This window comes from Pseudophryne corroboree, chromosome 7, assembly GCF_028390025.1.
Source record: "Pseudophryne corroboree isolate aPseCor3 chromosome 7, aPseCor3.hap2, whole genome shotgun sequence".
Classification (NCBI taxonomy): domain Eukaryota; kingdom Metazoa; phylum Chordata; class Amphibia; order Anura; family Myobatrachidae; genus Pseudophryne; species Pseudophryne corroboree.
In genome coordinates this window covers 218980796-219000853 of record NC_086450.1, presented here as the reverse complement: position 1 = coordinate 219000853, position 20058 = coordinate 218980796, and the positions used below count along the sequence as shown (strand labels likewise).

General features: G+C 39.0%; 2 pseudogenes; one reads left to right on the top strand and one right to left on the bottom strand.

The window, feature by feature from the left end:
* Positions 1–13704: 13704 nt before the first annotated feature.
* LOC134947282 (5S ribosomal RNA) lies at positions 13705–13823 on the bottom strand (annotated as a pseudogene).
* A 1772-nt stretch (positions 13824–15595) lies between these two features.
* On the top strand, positions 15596–15714 carry LOC134947280 (5S ribosomal RNA; annotated as a pseudogene).
* Positions 15715–20058: the final 4344 nt, after the last annotated feature.

Sequence of the window (20058 nt, the reverse complement as noted above, 5' to 3'; positions counted from 1 at the left end):
TTCAGAATGGAATACAGTAAGGAACCATAAAGCCAGACAAAGGACACCTACTAATGACCATTTCAAAAGGAGAGATAGTTTTAATAATAAATCTCTTGAGAGGTATGCTCCCAGATATAATAACAGGCAAAGGGGGAGAAATGATAAATTTCATTGGAGGGATAGAACCACAGGGAGGCAGGAGAGATTTGATGGCAATAGATTGAGTGACCATAATATGTATCGGGTTAGGGGAAATTCAAGAAATAGATTTGCACCCCTGGAGGATACATCAGACAAATCCCCTTTTTTAGGGATAGGGAACAGGAAATCCCCCTCAGATAACATCACTAGAAAACAAAACTTATACTAAAAGGGGGAAAAGGGGGGAGCAAAAGCCTAAAAAGAAAAACGTAGAGAAAAAAAGAAAAATTTCATTAGGAAATGTAAAATTGAAAATAAAAGAGTGATTGAAGGAGTAGGGGCACCATTTGATGCGCAATTAGAAACTGTAAACATTTTTAATATCAGCAGTCACACATTGACGGATGCTGAGTCCAAAGCGTTGGGAAAGGGCCTAAAATATGCCCCACCAGCAACCATTATCAAATTTTCAATGTTTATAGATGTTAATAAATACATACGGAAATTATACATCAAAAAAATCTTTCTAACCAAAGAGAGTGAAACAAATTAAATTGAGCAACTCCATTTAGACCAAAATCGGTACTTTTTCCTTCGCACATAAAAGGGATTTTTGTAGACACCTTTTATACTTTGGTACATGACGATATTAAGAAGATAGAAAACACAGGAGTTAAATTGAATTTAACATACAAAGAGTGGATGGCCCTGAAGGACTTGAAAGCCAACACTGAAATAGTGATTAAACCCGCAGATAAAGGGGGTGGCGTAGTAGTCATGGACAAAAGTTGGCATGAAAATGGAATGTACAGGCAACTTAATGAAGCATCAACTTACCAGAAATTGAGAAGTGACCCCACAAAAATAATAATGTCTGAGCTTCAGATCCTTGTTGATAGGTATTGTCAAAAAGGAATCTTGGAGGAAAGGAAACTAAAATTTATATGGAATCCAGAGCCTGTAATATCGGTTTAATATGTGCTCCCAAAAATTCACAAGGATCCTAAGCAAACACCAGGGAGGCCTATAGTTTCAGGGATCAACTCTATTACTGCTAACCTCTCTGAGTTTATAGATTATTATTTACAGCCACTGGTACTTACCAGCAAAACCCACTTGAAGGATACGAAAGATGTACATCAAATCCTACCCACGGTCCCGTGGAAGGAAGGATACCTTTTGGTAACAAGTGATGTACACAATAATAGACCATCAAATTGGAATCAGTGCAGTTACCAAATATTTGGAGGGTAGCAGTATAGAAAAAGGGATATAGGAGGTTTTGATTAAAGGGATTATGCTCATTTTGAATAACAATTATTTCATGTTTGGTGGAGACTTTTTCCTGCAGAAAGTTGGGATGGCTATGGGTACCAGGTTCACTCCGAGTTATGCTAATATCTTTATGGGCCAATTGGGAGAATGACTACATTTGGAGTAATAACCCATACGGAGCAAACCTAGTGTCCTGGATATGTTATATAGATGATCTACTGTTCCTTTGGAAAGGAGGCATAGACCTCCTGGACGAGTTCTGCAGATATTTGAACACTAATACGCTACATATACATTTCACTTTTTCCATCAGTCCCATTTCAGTTAATTTCCTGGACATTACCATCTATACAGAGGAGGGAAGTCTGAAATCAAAAACCTACACCAAACCGACAGACTATATATCCACTTCAGCAATTGCCATCATAGCAACTGGCTAAATTCAATACCAGGAGGACAACTTAAGCGTATTAAATGGAATTGTTCTGATGATGCGTGTATCAGCAACAATCCAAACAAATAACGCTGAAATTTAACACAAGTGGTTATGACATAATTTCTAAAGCAGTAAATCTGGTGAAAACTATAGATAGAACAGAGTTAATAAAAAATCAGGAACCAACCACCAAAACAGAACAAGACCAATTTGAATGGACGTTTGTTACCGGTTTTGCTTCCCAACATAAGATATTGGAGAAATCATTATATAAACATTGGGAGATTTTAAAAAAGGACCCAATTTTAGGACAAGTGATCCCAAATAAACCAGTTTTTATATACAAGAAAGCAGCAAACATAGGGAACAAATTGGTTGGGAGCATGCACCTAGGAATGCAGAATATAAGAAGTATACGCACAATAGGATTTCACTGCTGCGGTACATGCTTAGGATGTACAAGCATCAAAAGTGAATGTAGGAAAACAGAGAAGTTGGAAATCAATCGGGTAGAGTTTAAAATTGAGGAATTCATTACCTGTAATAGCAGGAATATTGTTTATATAGTGGAATGCTCCTGCAATTTATTTTATGTAGGTAGGACCTCCAGACCCTTTAAAGTACGTGTGGGGGAACACCTTTGCAACATTAGGAAGGGTTTGTAGACACACTCATTATCCAGTCATTTTAAGAATAAACATAATTGCTCTACGGATCACATCAGACGGTTTGCTGGTATAAAGCTCATTGAAGGTCATTGTCGCCAAAGGGATATAAACACACAATTTGTGAAATTAAATTGATTTATGAGCTTAATACCCTCAAGCCTAATGGTTTGAATATGGATTTTGAGCCGAAGTGGTTCTTGTGATACAAGCTTTTTATTCATTGTCTTAATCATGTTTTTATATGTGTTCAATACACTTTTATGAATTTTTAAATGTTCAATATTGCATGTTCATATTTTAAACAATTATATATATATATTCTTCCCTTTCTTTGAGGCCAAATATATGTCCTACTAAGGAAATCCACTGTAAAGAACTCATGCAGCGAAATTGTGACATTATAAAGTGCAAAAAAATGAACACAGCCTCAGTGTGAAACTTCATGTGGATATAAAAGACATTAAGACTGTACGTATGCCCTGTTAATATAATCCGCTGCAAAGGCATAATACGGAAGGCTTACAACAATATAAATAACCAGGGTAACCAAGGCAACCAGTGCTGTGAGGATATCACAACACTGGATATCCCCAACGATCGATACAGACGGGATCCGGTCACCATGACAACATAAACAACAAGGGAAGTGACGTATATGTCCGCTCAACATGATGGGTAACCACCGGATCATGTGACAATAAAGTATTAGCATGACTGGCGCATTAACAACAACGGTTGGCATGGCAACAGAGCAAGCGAACATGGAAACAAACTACAAACACTGTCTGAACGTGGGCTGGTATTGGTCTCCATGGAAACATAGCAAACAGGTTGATCACGTTATTGGAGTGTGAGAGTGTGATTGGCCGGTATATGTACACAGGTGAAGGCACTGATGGAAAGGAATTACCACTTTTGATTGGACAGAGGTGGTTTAAATATCTTGTGAGTCTTGCAATGAGAAACTCATTACCTTGAAAAAGACCACAGAAGGGGGTTGAAATACATTGGTGGGAGATCAGTAGTGGTGGCAGAAGTACAGTACTTGCCAGGAGGGAGCAGAGCCCCAGGGAGCAGATCCAGAATGCTGGCTGGTGATATACCTCTTTTTTTGCATCTGAGGATTGACCTTTTTGCCAGTCATTTTCTCACTTCTGGTAATTGATTGACTCCTGCCATTTCACAAGCTGCTCTTAGAAACTTGAGTTTCTCAAGAAGTTTTGAGGAATGTGAGTATGTTATTACCATCTGCTAATTATTTTGAACTCTGTGGTTTAAGGGTTTTAAAAGGGACTTCTTCTGTGTTGGGTTCTTTGCTTGTATGTGTGTCAAATAAAAACGTATTATGCTATGCATTTTTCCCTGTTTCTACTTTCCATGATAAATATGGAGGAAGGTTCGCCTGAGTGATTTGGGAAAAAATGATGCAAAGAGCGAGGAAAAAGAACCTTATAACCACTTGTGGCATAAGGAGTGAAGGAATGTATTCAATTTCATTTCCAGTTTTTTAGGTTAAGCGCCGATATTGATATTGTTCACTTGCTCTGTATATGTTTATTGTTTAAGAGTTATTGAGGAAAACTCTTAGAAGTAATTTCTGATTGGCAGCTAATCTGTGCGCACACGGGGGATACACCTGCTTCTTGAAATGTGTACATTCCCTACACTATAAGTCCCACTGTCTCCTTAAATACAAAAAAACAAAACAGAACAATTGCTTAATTTTGTGAGAAACTTATAAATACAATTTTAATGATTTATGGCCAACTGTGTTAGGCAACTGGTCATCATCATGCTGCCATGATGATGGGCCCAATTTTATGTGAAGGCCTAGAGCTAGTGCTCCATCCACCCCACATTAATCTGGCTCTGGGTACACATATACACCTTTCACACCGCAAAAATAACCCAGTATTGACCTGGGTCGATGCCGGTCGCTGTGTGGTGTGAAAGGGTCATTCCTGAATTCCCGAGTTGGCGGACACTCACCCATTTATAAGAATAAAATAAATTCACAACTTACCCTTTCTGAGGTCACGTGCCTTCTTTCCACATGTTTCCATACAGTGAATGGCTGTCAGTACTCTGATTGGTGTGATTTACAATCAGAGCAACCAGGCAGCATTCTCTACCTGCATTCCAAGAAGCTCTGGAGACACCAGCCCACCCCAGCATGAAGGCCCCTAGAATTGTGGTGCCCTGGGCATCTCCCTAGTGTGCCTATACATTAGGATGGTCCTGGTACAATGTTTAGAGGAACTTGGCTCTCTGCTCCCATACTCAAACATACAATTGGCATCCCTGACAATGCAATAACTATGTGATGCCAATTGTAGGTGCATGTGCAGAGAGTCAGGTGCCATTGTGCTGACATACAAGGACTTGCAACAAATCCCACCAATACCCAGAAACCCCCCTGAATGGGCCAAATCAATTTTATTGTTAATCACGGTTTGCGAGCGTAGCACCGCCCACTCGTGACATTAGGTTCTGCCCACTCACAGCATTTTGCTGCGATTCGCGGACCCTCTGGGTAGAGCTATACACACTGACCTCTCTCATCTAGTGGCAGGTGAACCAGAGCTAATGGTCACAAGTCTTGCGAGGCTGCCTAATCTGAATGTGACCACCACACAGACTGATCCCTTCATAGCTGACCTCGGTAAGGAACCTCTGCTTTCAATCAACCATTTCTTAATATTCATAAGGGCTTTAACACAGTATACCAACATTTTTGTACATGTGCACTAATTTATTAGCTTTATGCAATATATATATATATATATATATATATATATATATAGTGCAAATAGCTGGCACTCTGGATCAGCATATAACATGCCCTGGTGTCTTCCCAGTTCTGCTGAAGCAGCAGACAGCATATATTTTCTGGAGTGGTGGCACTCATAGGGTCTTGTGGTATATGTCAATAAGGAGAGGCGACACACGCCATGCAGCAGGTGTGTGTCGCCTCTCCTTATTGACATATACCACAAGAACCTTTGGGTCCAGAATATATATATGCATGTCTTTTTCAAGCCAAATTAACAAGGTTAATAGCACAGGAAAAACAAATTGGAACATAACTAGTTGAATACATTATTTAAATATAAAGAGTAAATAATAATATAAAAATTCCGGAGTCGGTATCCTGACTGCCGGGATCCCGACAGCCTGCAAATTAAACGTATCCCATAGAAAGTGTTAAAATTTAATCGTGTGACTTGACGTTTTGCTTCTGAGGAAGTCGTGGGGAAATTTGTCTGATGGAAACCCCCCTTTACAAATACTGCGTTCTGTCCAGTCAGCCAGTCTGATTCTGGATTCAACATTCCACTAGGGTATAATACTGCTGTATTATTGGTGGTATAATGCATTTAAAGGGCATATTGCTTTCTGTTGCACATTATATATTGAATTTGGCAGAGAAAGTTTACTCCAGATTAAATCTAACTGGGTGTTGTCTTTGGCACATTACACATATTACAGTACATCCTTCTGGGCATTACTATTGGCATATAGCAGATTGAAATAGCATGGGTAACTTGTTTATATTTGCCCCTCCGACGATAAATTGCCAACTCACTGCCGCTAGATGCTACAATTTTTTGGTAGACTGACTCAGATTTCCACCCAAGTAAGAACATAAAAAGTTAAGTTACATAAAATATATTTTATGATTATTCAATTCTTTGTGAAACAAAAATATAGTCAAGCAGTATAGCAACAGTCTGTTCCAGATCAGTAATAACATAAATTGAAATGAAGGATTTGTAGAGGGGTTTTCAAATATTATCATGACTGCAAACCATTTCATGCAAATCAAAACTTTACCATTTGAGGGATATATTTTTAAAAACGTCTCAGCGATAAAACATTTTCCGGTCAATCAAAGCTTGAAATTGGAAGGTAAGAGAATTGAGCCTATATTTCTCAGGCATTGAGAGGAATCATTTTGTGTGACCAAAGTATTCAATTTGATCTCTGACTTCCGTGTCGAAAGGAGAAACCTGATAAGGTAAGTGGAAGGATATAAGTCCCTATTGTTTTACCAGAATGACTCTGTGCATATGGATGAATAAACAGGCGCAGCGATTTTACTACATTTTAAACTATTCACTTACTTCATCTCTCAACTATAACTGTATTCTTTGAAGCATTCTATCTAACAGGAAAAGATCTATCTCTGTGTCTTTGATGTGAGCACTGTGGGAGATTTTATACCATACAGACTTTTTCTTCCTTCATCCCTTGATAATTTAAATTTTGATGGCAGAAGTTTAGATGCAGAAGTTTCCTTTTAATGGCACATTGAAGTAAAAGAGTGCAGGGCTGTACCTAGTGGTGTGTGAGTGGTGGCGTCACACAGAGTGCATGGCTTTGGGGGTGAAACAATTGCTGCCCCGCTGTCCCTGCATCTGGCTAGGATGATGCCTGGATCAGCATCCTGAGGCCAGTATCACTGCTGCAGGGCCACCTGGAGCATCCTGAGGATGCTCTCGGCACTGACCTTCCCGGCAGCTAGTGGCTCCGCCTCTTCAACATGATATCATGTGTCAGGGGTCTTGCCCAGCACAGGGAGCTGTAAATGCCAGTTACAGCACTGAGATTGAAACTGAATTGATACAAAATTAGAAAACACTTTTAAGATTAGTAATTACAGTCATTTGTTTGCAAATGTTGTATAACCATCATTAAAATATTATTTAAAATTATGTTTATATAAAGTTTGAAATATTTGACTTTTTTATATTAAAACAATGAAAAGAAAATGCAAAGATTTCATGCTGTATAATATTTTCTTAGACATGCTGTAAAGGCCGGGATGTAATGGCGGCCGAGTTTGCAGAAATTACGGACACATGAGTGTAAGTCGGACATTTTGCAAAGTTGGACAATGTATTACCGGTCAAGTACATGAAAACTCACCTACTTTCTGCTAAAGTATAGCAGCCAGGAAAATGTCAGATCCACATGTTTTTGCCCATGTTAAACATACAACTTGGCCAATGTAATGGAGTCTGAGTTGGAAATCTCACACAAAACAGATCTACAAATTTAGACTTAAATAGACCTGGTATTTATTTTTTATTTTATTTTTTTGAGTGCATTGAATTTGACAATGTTGTAAATCAATAACAAGGACAAAACTACAGCACATTTAAAAATAAAAAAAAATTAAATTATTTTTTACCTAATAATAAAAAAGAGTGATCTCTCAAAATAGTCCATGTAGTGTACATGTTGTCGAAGGCAAAAATATTACATAAAGAGAACATACAAACTACACACACGAGTCACTATATTTGCAAATACGCGCAGCGAGCACAGCAATATATGGTAACACACGCATTTACACAGACATGCCACAGAGATGGATTCGACACTTATATCATACAGTACATAATTATAATAATATCAAGCGCCAGACATCATGATGATTTAGAATTGTATATAATGAATTAATGTCATGAATGTGTATTATTTGAACGGAAACAGATACACCTGTCATGTTTACTATTAAAACAACCATCTTAATGTGTAGATTAATTTGATACTTGTTATGAAGTTGTAGGACATTGCAGCGAATAGTTATGATTACATGTATAAAAGCTAAAATCACTTCTATTAGAACAATAGAAGCTCCAAACAGGTAATGAACAGGAAACTCAGGCCAGCCCATTTGGATGTCTTCAAGGCTGAATCTGATTACCATATACAAAGGAACTGGTGACTCATCATGAGTCCCCTCCCCCAGAAACTAGATGAGACATAAGCTGACCACACAGGAGGTCAGTTACTTGATTTTTGGTCTCAGAGGATGATGGAGGAGTTGCTGGCAGTTCAGTTCCTGTATTTATTTACAGAGAGAGGGAGACATAATCTGCATTGGAGAGAATGGTAATTATATCGCTGGCATGTAACTGAAACTGCATATAACTGTATGTAATTGTATGTTCTAACTGTTTACTGTGTGAGTTGTATTCATGTAACTATAGGTATACTGTACTTTGTAATATATATTGAATCCATATCCTTTTAAGAACAAATATATACATCAATGAGCTTTGGAACTCAGATAATGTGTGGGTGTATTGTTTTCTCTTATGGGATACAGTGTTTTGCGATGTACAGCGCACTTTTATTGTATATGGTAGTAAGAGGTGCAGGCATTTACAATATATATATTAGAACGGGCATTTTAAATATTTGTGAGAAATCAATTTGGCATTCTTAGATGAGGGCTCTTACGGGATATCAGGGTCTTAATGATGCACTGTACATTACATATTGGCTGTAATTGACCGTCTCCAATTGACGCATTGAGAAGCTGATGAAAATAACATTCACGTTAATGTATTTTTGTGTTATCAGTAAGCCAATGATATAAAATTCAAGGGACAATGCGTTTCTCATAATATTTAAGATGCTAAAATGTATTTTTATTGTTGCAAAACAACATTCAAATAAGTCATATTGTGTTTGATTCAGATTGGATTGTTTATCTGTTTAAGTAGGTTTAAAAGTATATTTAAAAGTTGCTGCATAGCCTTGATATAGTGTTTTTTTTTAAACTCAGGCCTAAAATAACTTCAGGTGCTTGTATGATGTGTGATTTCTTTGTGACAAAGGAAGCCGCATGGTCTGTCCTCAATTTTGGACTAACCACATGGCCTGTCCACCATTTTGTGTAACCCTCATGGATGTGGAAGGGGGAGGAGCAGCGGCCATTTTGGGAAGGTCATTTTTCTAAATGGCTGATTTTCAGTCTGCTCAGAATAATCAGTTTCCTTGGTCACATGAAACACGATTTATGAATTACCAATGCATTTATTTAACCCATGCCATAGTCAATTACAAATAGTTTCAGTGGGGCCTAGTGAAAGTTAATAGTGAGATGAATACTTGATGTAAGAATTACACACAGATATAAACAAAGTTTTTTTTTTCTTTTACCTCTAGGATTTAGTTAACTCTGCTTGCTATAAGATAGCCATTGAAATGCAAATTAACCTGTGTAACTGCTTTTTCCTAGCAGTGAAAAACCACCTTTACAGGCAGCCAAAAGCACATAGCATTGATATGCAAATTAGAAGCACTGAATGGGTAAATGCGTCCCATAGGAGACCAGTGAATGGTACATATATATATAATATTATTATTATGTGTGTGTTTATATCAATGTATGTTCTGCAAGATAGCTATCCAATCTGAATCATATCATTTAAATTATTGATCATTGTTAGATTAATTTAGACCTGTGTGAAACCGAAGATATTTGTTGCTATGTAGTTAAAACTAAAATAAATATTTAAGGAAGTAAGCGTAAAGCACAAACACAGTCTGGGCTAGTTGTAAAGGTTTATACAGAAAGAAACTGTGTTGTGTTTAGTGGGCAATAGTAGTTTTTATTGCTCACATTTATAGAAGCTGTGTGATTTGTTTTAATGCGGACGCAGGGTTTTGTACACGTGTCTCGGACACAGTACGGAACTGCACACGCGGCGTAAGCGACTCGCACGGTAGCGTGTTTACGCAAATTGCGTAAGAAGTATGGTCGCTAAGTACAAATTACACAATAGTTCGTTTAGTTTAAAGGCGGGACAGTAGCCATGCGACAATAGCACCAAACTACCCGGTTTCTAAATAAATTTAATATAAAAACAAAATTTAGTATAAATAATTTTTTAATTGCCTCTGGGGCAATTTCTGTACAGAAAAATAAAGTGTATTTGAGTGAGCGAATGCAGGAGTGAGTGGATACTGAACCCAAGAACTGAAGTGGTCTGAAGTGGTCTGAAGTGGTAACACTGGGTTAGTAGAGGCCCGGTGGCGTAGGGTTCGCTACCCTGCATTGTTAGGAACTGAAGTGGTCTGAAGTGGTATCACATACAACTCAAGTGGTCTAAAGTGGTCTGGAGTGGTCTAGGCTGAAGTGGTCTACAGCAATTGTAGGGTATATAGATAACTAGTATCTATAGGCTGTGCTATTGCATCGCATGTCCGTGTGTTCTGCACAGCACAACGTGATACCATTGTGTCATATGCGCTGTGGAAGAGCATACGCAGACGTGATTGAATAGACAAAAATGGGGCTTTCTTTGATAACGTCGGGAAATCTCCCTGGTGGGCTTCACTGGAAAGGGTGAAGGATAATTATCTAATTTCTCTGTTTTTCACCCTACAAACAATTCCAGTTGAAAGATACCGAAAAGGAATTTTTCGCTGCCTCTCTCAGGAAAATATTCCAAACAGAACTTCCACCGAAAGAAATTACGGTGTAAGGTCTGATAGGAGCCCTAAGTTGGGTACATTGCGATCCGCTACCAACAGTGTATCGTTGTACTGGCCAGTGTGGGCGAGAGCGAGTGGAAGGCGCTCGGGTATACTTCCACCGTCACCTTATATTGAGTATTTTGGTGTTTGTGTGAAAAGGCCCACAATTATGGGAGCCAGTTGCTCAAGTAAGGGACGTTTAATCAGGGTTCAGGTTGAAGAGCCGCGGCCCAAGGGGTCAGCGAAGTTTAAAGGAAAAAGTATTATGTGTGGGAAATATGGTCCACACGCTGAAGACTTTTTGTCTGAATGGGAATGTATGACTGACAAAAATAGGATACCATTCCCTAAGGCTAAGCAGCTTTGAACCAGAGGTATTGCAGAATTTAAGGATAAGAATATGTCTGATAAAATCCCAAAAACAAAGGGTCAGACATACAAATTGTTTAAACCTGTGACAGCAAGAGGGGTTGGTGAGTTTGATCCTAAGGTATTGCAGGTGGTATGTCTAACCAAAGTCATATAAAACAAGAATGGAAATATAAGAACTGTTTGAACTTGTAGCAAGAATAATTAAGTAGGAAGAAAAAAAAGAGAATGCAAGAACACCGCCTTATGTAGATGTGGAAGCAGTTACGGCCAGCATACAAACTATAGAAAATAATAAAAATATGAAAAATATGACTGTAACCTATATATGTACTAATAAATGTTGACGTTTTATTTAGGAGGAGAAGGTGACCTGATCGTTTTCAGCCATTTCTCATGCACCCACAGGAGTATCCAACCGGTAAAAGAAGAGCGGTAGCCTGTGGGGGAAGTGGCTGAGACCAGTGGAACAGGTAAATATGGTATCATTCGTGTACATATATAGTAAAACCCAAAAATAAAACAAAAAAAAAATCAAGAAAGTAACGTCAGAAATGGAGAAAAGCCTGTCCGCACATTAGTATTTGCCAGTAGGAAAGCGGAGAGAGACAAGGTAAACCCAGGGTAATTCTTTCAGTTACCATATAAGAAGTATTCATTCCTAGAAATGCCCCTAGTAAAGATGAGCTTGGAAATGTTTGTTGTACCATGTACAGTCCCTTAATACGGGATGAGAAGGATTGAATGAAATACTTTGCATGACCTAGAAGCTTGTTAAACTTTTTTTTTGTTTTTGTCTCTTGCAGAAATAGAAAAACTCTCCATCAGGATAATACCACTGGTAAACACTAATTCGGCAAATGGGAGATGGCTGTCTCTGTGCAAATGGACGGGCTCAATAAGGCACTGAGTGTCAGGGGGCAGACTTCTTTGCAAAATTGGAAAGGGGTCACAGTAGCTAATCTTAGATAGTGTGCTATTGAACATCTTAACAAGAAAGGGAGGGAATACCGCACAGGTTACAAATATATAAGGGGACAATACACAGAGCCTGCGCGGGACCTGTTTTTGGTTAGATCAACACAGAGGACTCGTGGACACTCGCTCAGGTTAGAGGAGAGGAGATTCCGCACAATACGGCGTAAAGGCTTTTTCACGGTAAGGACAATACGTGTTTGGAATTCCCTGCCTGAGGGAGTTGTAATGGCGGAATCTGTCAACACCTTTAAGAATGGGTTAGATAAATTCCTATTGGATAAGGATATCCAGGGGTATGGTGCATAGTCATGCATTATAGTTACTATAAATAGGGATAAAATGCAATGGCTGACAGCAGCATCAGTCAGAAATTTTAGTCAAATCATCATGCATAGGACACCACAAATAGGTTGAACTCGATGGACAATTGTCTTTTTTCAACCTCAGATACTATGTTACTATGGCCCTCATTCCGAGTTGATCGGTCGCAAGGCGAATTTAGCAGAGTTACACACGCTAAGTCGCCGCCTACTGGGAGTGAATCTTAGCTTCTTAAAATTGCGACCGATGTATTCGCAATATTGCGATTACTAACTACTTAGCAGTTTCAGAGTAGCTCCAGACTTACTCTGCCTGTGCGATCATTTCAGTGCTTGTCGTTCCTGGTTGACGTCACAAACACACCCAGCGTTCGCCCAGGCACTCCCACCGTTTCTCCGGCCACTCCTGCGTTTTTTCCGGAAACGGTAGCGTTTTAAGCCACACGCCCCTGAAACGCCGTGTTTCCGCCCAGTAACACCCATTTCCTGTCAATCACATTACGATCGCCGGAGCGAAGAAAAAGCCGTGAGTAAAAATACTTTCTTCATAGTAAAGTTACTTGGCGCAGTCGCAGTGCGAACATTGCGCATGCGTACTAAGCGGATTTTCACTGCGATGCGATGAAAAATACCGAGCGAACAACTCGGAATGAGGGCCTATGTTACTATGTTATATAGTAGGTATAAATTAGTGATATTCTGAAACCAAAATCAAATAATTGCCAGAAAACAATGTTTTCTAATTCTATTATTGCTTGGTGGTGCACCCTGAGTCAGTATGAGAACATGAGACAGTAAAGAGAAAAGAAGACTCTTTTGTGGGCGCACTCTTAACTTTAAATAATTAGTAATTAGTCAAAATAGATTAAAATTCAAATTTATTAATGCAACAAAATTAAGATAATAAGTGGTTCGTAAAGAGAATAATGGTCAAAAGGATAATGATATATACAAGTAGCACAAAGTGCTGATACAAGATATGAACTGATTTCCGGCTGACGGAAGAGATTCTGAATAATTATAAAATAATTAGATTATAAGCGGTACGTTCTACTAATAAACAAAACACAATTTTATGTTCCCTGTCAGAATATAATTGATACAAATGATATTAGTTATTAATATTCGTGATACGGTTATTACAAATAATAATGTAATCTGGATGCTGGTTATTCTTATAGGTAGTATAAGCGTGGAAAGTCAGATGGCAGTGTGAATTTTCTGTCAGTGTTAGACACTGTATGCGCTGAACCAATGAGCTCTACTACACTGAGTATTCCTCAATGGTCACCCGCTTGAGTACTGACCCAGCCCAACACTGATTAGCTTCCGAGATCAGACGGCTTCGGGCGTTTCCAGTGTGGTATGATAGTAGAGGGAATAAGCAATGATTGGAAGCTCTGGAATCACTGATGAGAGTTCACGAATTCACATAGTTATTCAGGACAGATGTCAGAGATAGGAGAAATCAGATGGATCTGCTGCCAATGTTAGACAGGGACGTTGCCCTGAATCAATGGTGAGAGTCCATGAAATAAAGAAAAGAAAGAAATAAGGATGATGCTGGCTAGAATATAATCAAATGTTGTCTAAGTATAGGATGTCTCAAATAGGACAAAAGACCAAATTTTTGAAAAAGATACCAATGTAACCAGCAGAGTATATAAAGTATCCAACTTCGGGATGTAAATGAAAGGAAGCAGAAACAAATGACAGGCAACTGTAACCAAATTATAGTAGTGTATGCTGACTAGAACAGGTCTATCGGGGTTTTGATTAAATCACTGCCAATATCATAATACTTGTACAATGACTGGAACATTGGGATATAAAGAACAATGCATGTAACTGATATTAATGTGGCTGAAAATGCTAGAAAAATAGCTTATTGCCTGGAATGCTGAGAATATACCTCATGCAAACAAAAAGAATAAGGAATTGTTCATACAAATAGGTGAGATCCACTGTATAGCCAGTGCGGGCCACTGACTGCCAATTTACACCATATAAACAAATGTGTGAAGGTGAAAAAAAAGAAAAGGACTGATATTACCCGCGCTGGGTTAAGGGGTGGAATACCCCTTATAATGTCCTGTGGACCGTCTTATTTCTATGGGTGCCGCTGGCTTTCTGAATCCCCTGGTGTCTCGGTACGTTATAGAATAAATGTGCGCCGCCGGCCTGGTAGTAACCCCGGCGGGTACGGGAAGCCGTCCGCTGCTTCCAGCAGTTCAAATGCCGGGGCGGTCAAAAGAGGCACATAGCACAGGCAGGTGTGAGCGTCCGGCGGGTGCTGGAAGCCGTCCGCTGCGGACGGCTTCCCGTACCTGCCGGGTTACTACCAGTCCGGCGGCGCACATTTACTCTATAACGTACCGAGACACCAGAGGATTCAGAAAGCCAGCGGCACCCATACAAATAAGACGGTCTACCGGACAATATAAGGGGTATTCCACCCCTTAACCCAACGCGGGTAATATCAGTCCTTTTCTCTTTTTTCACCTTCACACATTTGTTTATATGGTGTAAATTGGCAGTCAGTGGTCCGCACTGGCTATACAGTGGATCTCACCTATTTGTATGAACAATTCCTTATTCTTTTTGTTTGCATGAGGTATATTCTCAGCATTCCAGGCAATAAGCTATTTTTCTAGCATTTTCAGCCACATTAATATCAGTTACATGCATTGTTCTTTATATCCCAATGTTCCAGTCATTGTACAAGTATTATGATATTGGCAGTGATTTAATCAAAACCCCAATAGACCTGTTCTAGTCAGCATACACTACTATAATTTGGTTACAGTTGCCTGTCATTTGTTTCTGCTTCCTTTCATTTACATCCCGAAGTTGGATACTTTATATACTCTGCTGGTTACATTAGTATCTTTTTCAAAAATGTGGTCTTTTGTCCTATTTGAGACATCCTATACTTAGACAACATTTGATTATATTCTAGCCAGCATCATCCTTATTTCTTTCTTTTCTTTATTTCATGGACTCTCACCATTGATTCAGGGCAACGTCCCTGTCTAACATTGGCAGCAGATCCATCTGATTTCTCCTACCTCTGACATCTGTCCTGAATAACTATGTGAATGTGTGAACTCTCATCAGTGATTCCAGAGCTTCCAATCATTGCTTATTCCCTCTACTATCATACCACACTGGAAACGCCCGAAGCCGTCTGATCTCGGAAGCTAATCAGTGTTGGGCTGGGTCAGTACTCAAGCGGGTGACCATTGAGGAATACTCAGTGTAGTAGAGCTCATGGTTTCAGCGCATACAGTGTCTAACACTACAGAAGATTCACACTGCCATCTGACTTTCCACCCTTATACTACCTATCAGAATAACCAGCATCCAGATTACATTATTATTTGTAATAACCGTATCACGAATATTAATAACTAATATCATTTGTATCAATTATATTCTGACAGGGAACATAAAATTGTGTTTTGTTTATTAGTAGAACGTACCGCTTATAATCTAATTATTTTATAATTATTCAGAATCTCTTCCGTCAGCCGGAAATCAGTTCATATCTTGTATCAGCACTTTGTGCTACTTGTATATATCATTATCCTTTTGACCATTATTCTCTTTACGAACCACTTATTATCTTAATTTTGTTGCATTAATAAATTTGAATTTTAATCTATTTTGACTAATTACTAATTATTTAAAGTTAAGAGTGCGCCCACAAAAGAGTCTTCTTTTCTCTTTACTGTCTCGTGCTATTGAACATCACAAGAATAGTGTTAGGCGCAGAGAACAACAGGTGGAGAGGTTGAGGATGGTAAGTATACTGGCACATACAGGAAAGACCCATCAGTCCAAACCCCAGATCCCTAATGGTCAATAAGATGTTACACTTGTAGGAAGGAAGGGCATTTTGCCAGAGATTGTAGGAGTAGTAGGACACATAGTCAATATAGATCCCCTAGACAGAAAATACAAGCCACATTATTAAACACATAGACGGGACCAAGATACATATAGTAAGGAATCATAAGCCATATAGAAAACACAGATTCGGTTAATGGGAAGAACAGAATAAATGCAACTTACTAATGTTACATTTCACTGTTCTAGATGCATGTCCATCACAGGTAGAGAAAATTAACTCACAGATACCGGGTTCCCTATGAACTTAGGATGGACAGGACACTGGATTGATGGCTGGGATAGTCCCAGTAGAGATAAGAAACACAATTTTTTTTAAGGGGTATAGACCAAGTAGAGAATCACTTCCCCGTAGTGTCCAATCCAGTTGTCAAATTTTTTATAAAATCTTCTCCTCATCTGTCATCAACCTCTTTTCTGTTTCTCTACAGTTTACTCTTCATCTTTTGCGTTCACACAGGGTGGTACAATACATGGACCCAAGAATAGTTCAAACTCCACATGCCTAGGTCCTTCAGAGTTCTGCCCAAACCCAGTATATCTCAACAGCACGATGACACCAGTATTACTGCAGTGTGCCTTGTCATGCACAAAGGGTGGAGAATGGGAATACTGGTGAAGGGAAATTTTGTATAGACACTGATATGCCTGTTGGTGAATGGCAAACCTGACATTTTCTTTTTCATTTTCTTCTTCTTTCTCTCCTCTAGAGATGTTTCTTTTTTTCTTGTTTTTTGAGTTATGCTCATGGTACTCTACATTGCAAACACACAATAGTTAAATTAAGATACAAAAATTTGTGTTCCCTGCAGGAAGAGGCAGTCTGGAGGACAAAAGGGTATGGCCAGGAGTCCTCAGGACTGTGGGCAGGTGGACATGGTAAGCCAGTAGCCCCTAGAGCATACCTTCCAAGTCTAGCTGAGGTGGCACATGGTCTGACTCATCTAGGCAAAGAGGGTAGGTGCAGGCTGATGAGAGTCTACTGGTGTGCGCCAGGATTCTTTTCTCATGCAGGTAAGAGAGCAATGACCTGTCTTACTTGCTTGAGGAAGAATATTGGTTAAGCAATACCAACAGAGCCATCCCATATCCCTCCTGCAGACGGATCTTTTCAGGAAATACAAATCGACTTCATACAATCAACACCCTTTAGGAATTATTGTTATGTATTGGTGTGCACTGATGTTTTCTCAAACTGGGTAGAGGCATTTCCTGCCGCCACGGATGCTGCTGTGTTTACCGCAAAGAAAAAATGCGCAGAAATTTGTGTGTGGACAATGGTACCCCTAAAGGTTTAGCAAAGCTTGAAATTGTACTATTGTGATCATAGATACTGCCACTAGTATTATGTAGCTTCGGAACCACTCCCAGATCTTCACTCGACGAATCACCCTCTTCGAAATTTGTTTTTGTTTTGGTATTTGTGTCTTTTTGGGTTGTTTTTGGAAGACAACCTCATGTCATGATTGATCCGGACAATGATCACAAATACACCAATGAGGTGACAGTACAGTACCTTATTGAGATGAGCCAGCATTTGAGAACTTGACAAGAACTTGAAACTGTTGATTGCTGGTATGCCAAATACTAACTGTCTTGATTGTGAACCAAGAAACTGTGTGATTGTTCTTACACTCAGGTTGCCTTATAGACAGGTGGGAAGGACCATACCAAGATTTGTTGACAGCACTAAAGGTTGCCGAAAGAGAGACTTGGGTCCACTCATCCCACTACAAGAAGGGCGCTGACCCGGAGAGAACTCGTGACAAAGTAATTTATTGCTCACATTCATCGAGTTTGTGAACTGTGTGTTCCAAGTGAACTGTGTGTTCAAAGAGCAAGGTGGAGAGCAAAGTGAACTGTGTGTTCCAAGTGAACTGTGTTTTCAAAGAGCAAGGCAAAGAGATCGCAAAAGTATCACCAGAGACTCTGTTCCGTGAAGACTGAGAGGCGGCACTGTTGAACACTACCTGAGCGTACTAAAGGACTGCAGAAAGACCAGTCATTGTAATTGATTTGTTATGAACAAGAGTTGTTTTGTTCTATTTCTCTTTTCTCTCTTTCCCGCTGACAAACATTTTCTTTCAGGATATTCTATTTTTGCAAGGTTTTTTTTATGAGGAGTCGAGTGTGGGACTGGAACTGGATCTGTAGGAAGGAGTGATCTCCTTATAGGATCCCAGTATTAGCCAATCATTTTGTTAAAGTCAGAGAAAAATCAAAGGTCTAGTAGTTATGGAGTTCAGAGGTAATCAGGAACAGTCAGACAATGGCTATTCACACATTGCAGATAAAGAGCTCATTAATATATGTGGAAGAAAGGTTTATGAGTGGCTATCACGAACTCCAAAGGTTTATGTTATTTAGGAAGGACACTACTTATAACCCTTGTTCAGAAAATGATAGGAATATATAGATCATGAAAATTTTAAATGTCACTGTCACGATTTGTTTGTGTCTTTTTCATCTACCCAGCAGAACCTCAATCGAATCCAAACATCAGTGTACAAAGACGTAGGTACATGTATGTGTGAAATGTTCGTCGCAAATCAGACATTATAGGCCAAAGCACTGTCCCAGCATACTCTATAGGTTGAATGTTGTCCCACACCCAACCAGTGGTCCCGTGACCGCCGAGTGCATATAGAGGATGTCTCATCCTCCTCCCTGTCTTCCCAAAATATAGTCAAGCGTCTGTTTTGCGAAATGTGTACATACTTGTGTCTAGGTCACCGATTATGGTATGAAATATTTTTTCTTATGTTAATAATTGATGGTAGTTATTGCTTACTGCCAAAGGGTGGACTGTCTAAGTCAAAAATATTACATAAAGAGAACATACAAACTACACACACATGAGTCGCTATATTTGCAAATACGCGCAGCGAGCACAGCAATATATGGTAACACGCATTTACAAAGACATGTCACAGAGATGGATTCTACACTTATTTCATACAGTACATAATTATAATAATATCAAGCGCCAGACAACATGATGATTTAGAATTGTATATAATGAATTAATGTCATGAATGTGTATTATTTGAACGGAACCAGATACACCTGTCATGTTTACTATTAAAACAACCAGCTTAATGTGTAGATTAATTTGATACTTGTTATGAAGTTGTAGGACATTGCAGCGAATAGTTATGATTACATGTATAAAAGCTAAAATCACTTCTATTAGAACAATAGAAGCTCCAAACAGGTAATGAACAGGAAACTCAGGCCAGCCCCTTTGGATGTCTTCAAGGCTGAATCTGATTACCATATACGAAGGAACTGGTGACTCATCATGAGTCCCCTCCCCCAGAAACTAGATGAGACATAAGCTGACCACACAGGAAGTCAGTTACTTGCTTTTTGGTCTCAGAGGATGATGGAGGAGTTGCTGGCAGTTCAGTTCCTGTATTTATTTACAGAGAGAGGGAGACATAAGCTGCATTGGATAGAATGGTAATTGTATCGCTGGCATGTAACTGAAACTGCATAATACTGTATGTAATTGTATGTTCTAACTGTTTACTGTGTGAGTTGTATTCATGTAACTATAGGTATACTGTACTTTGTAATATATATTGAATCCATATCCTTTTAACAACAAATATATACATCAATGAGCTTTGGAACTCAGATAATGTGTGGGTGTATTGTTTTCTCTTATGGGATACAGTGTTTTGCGATGTACAGCACACTT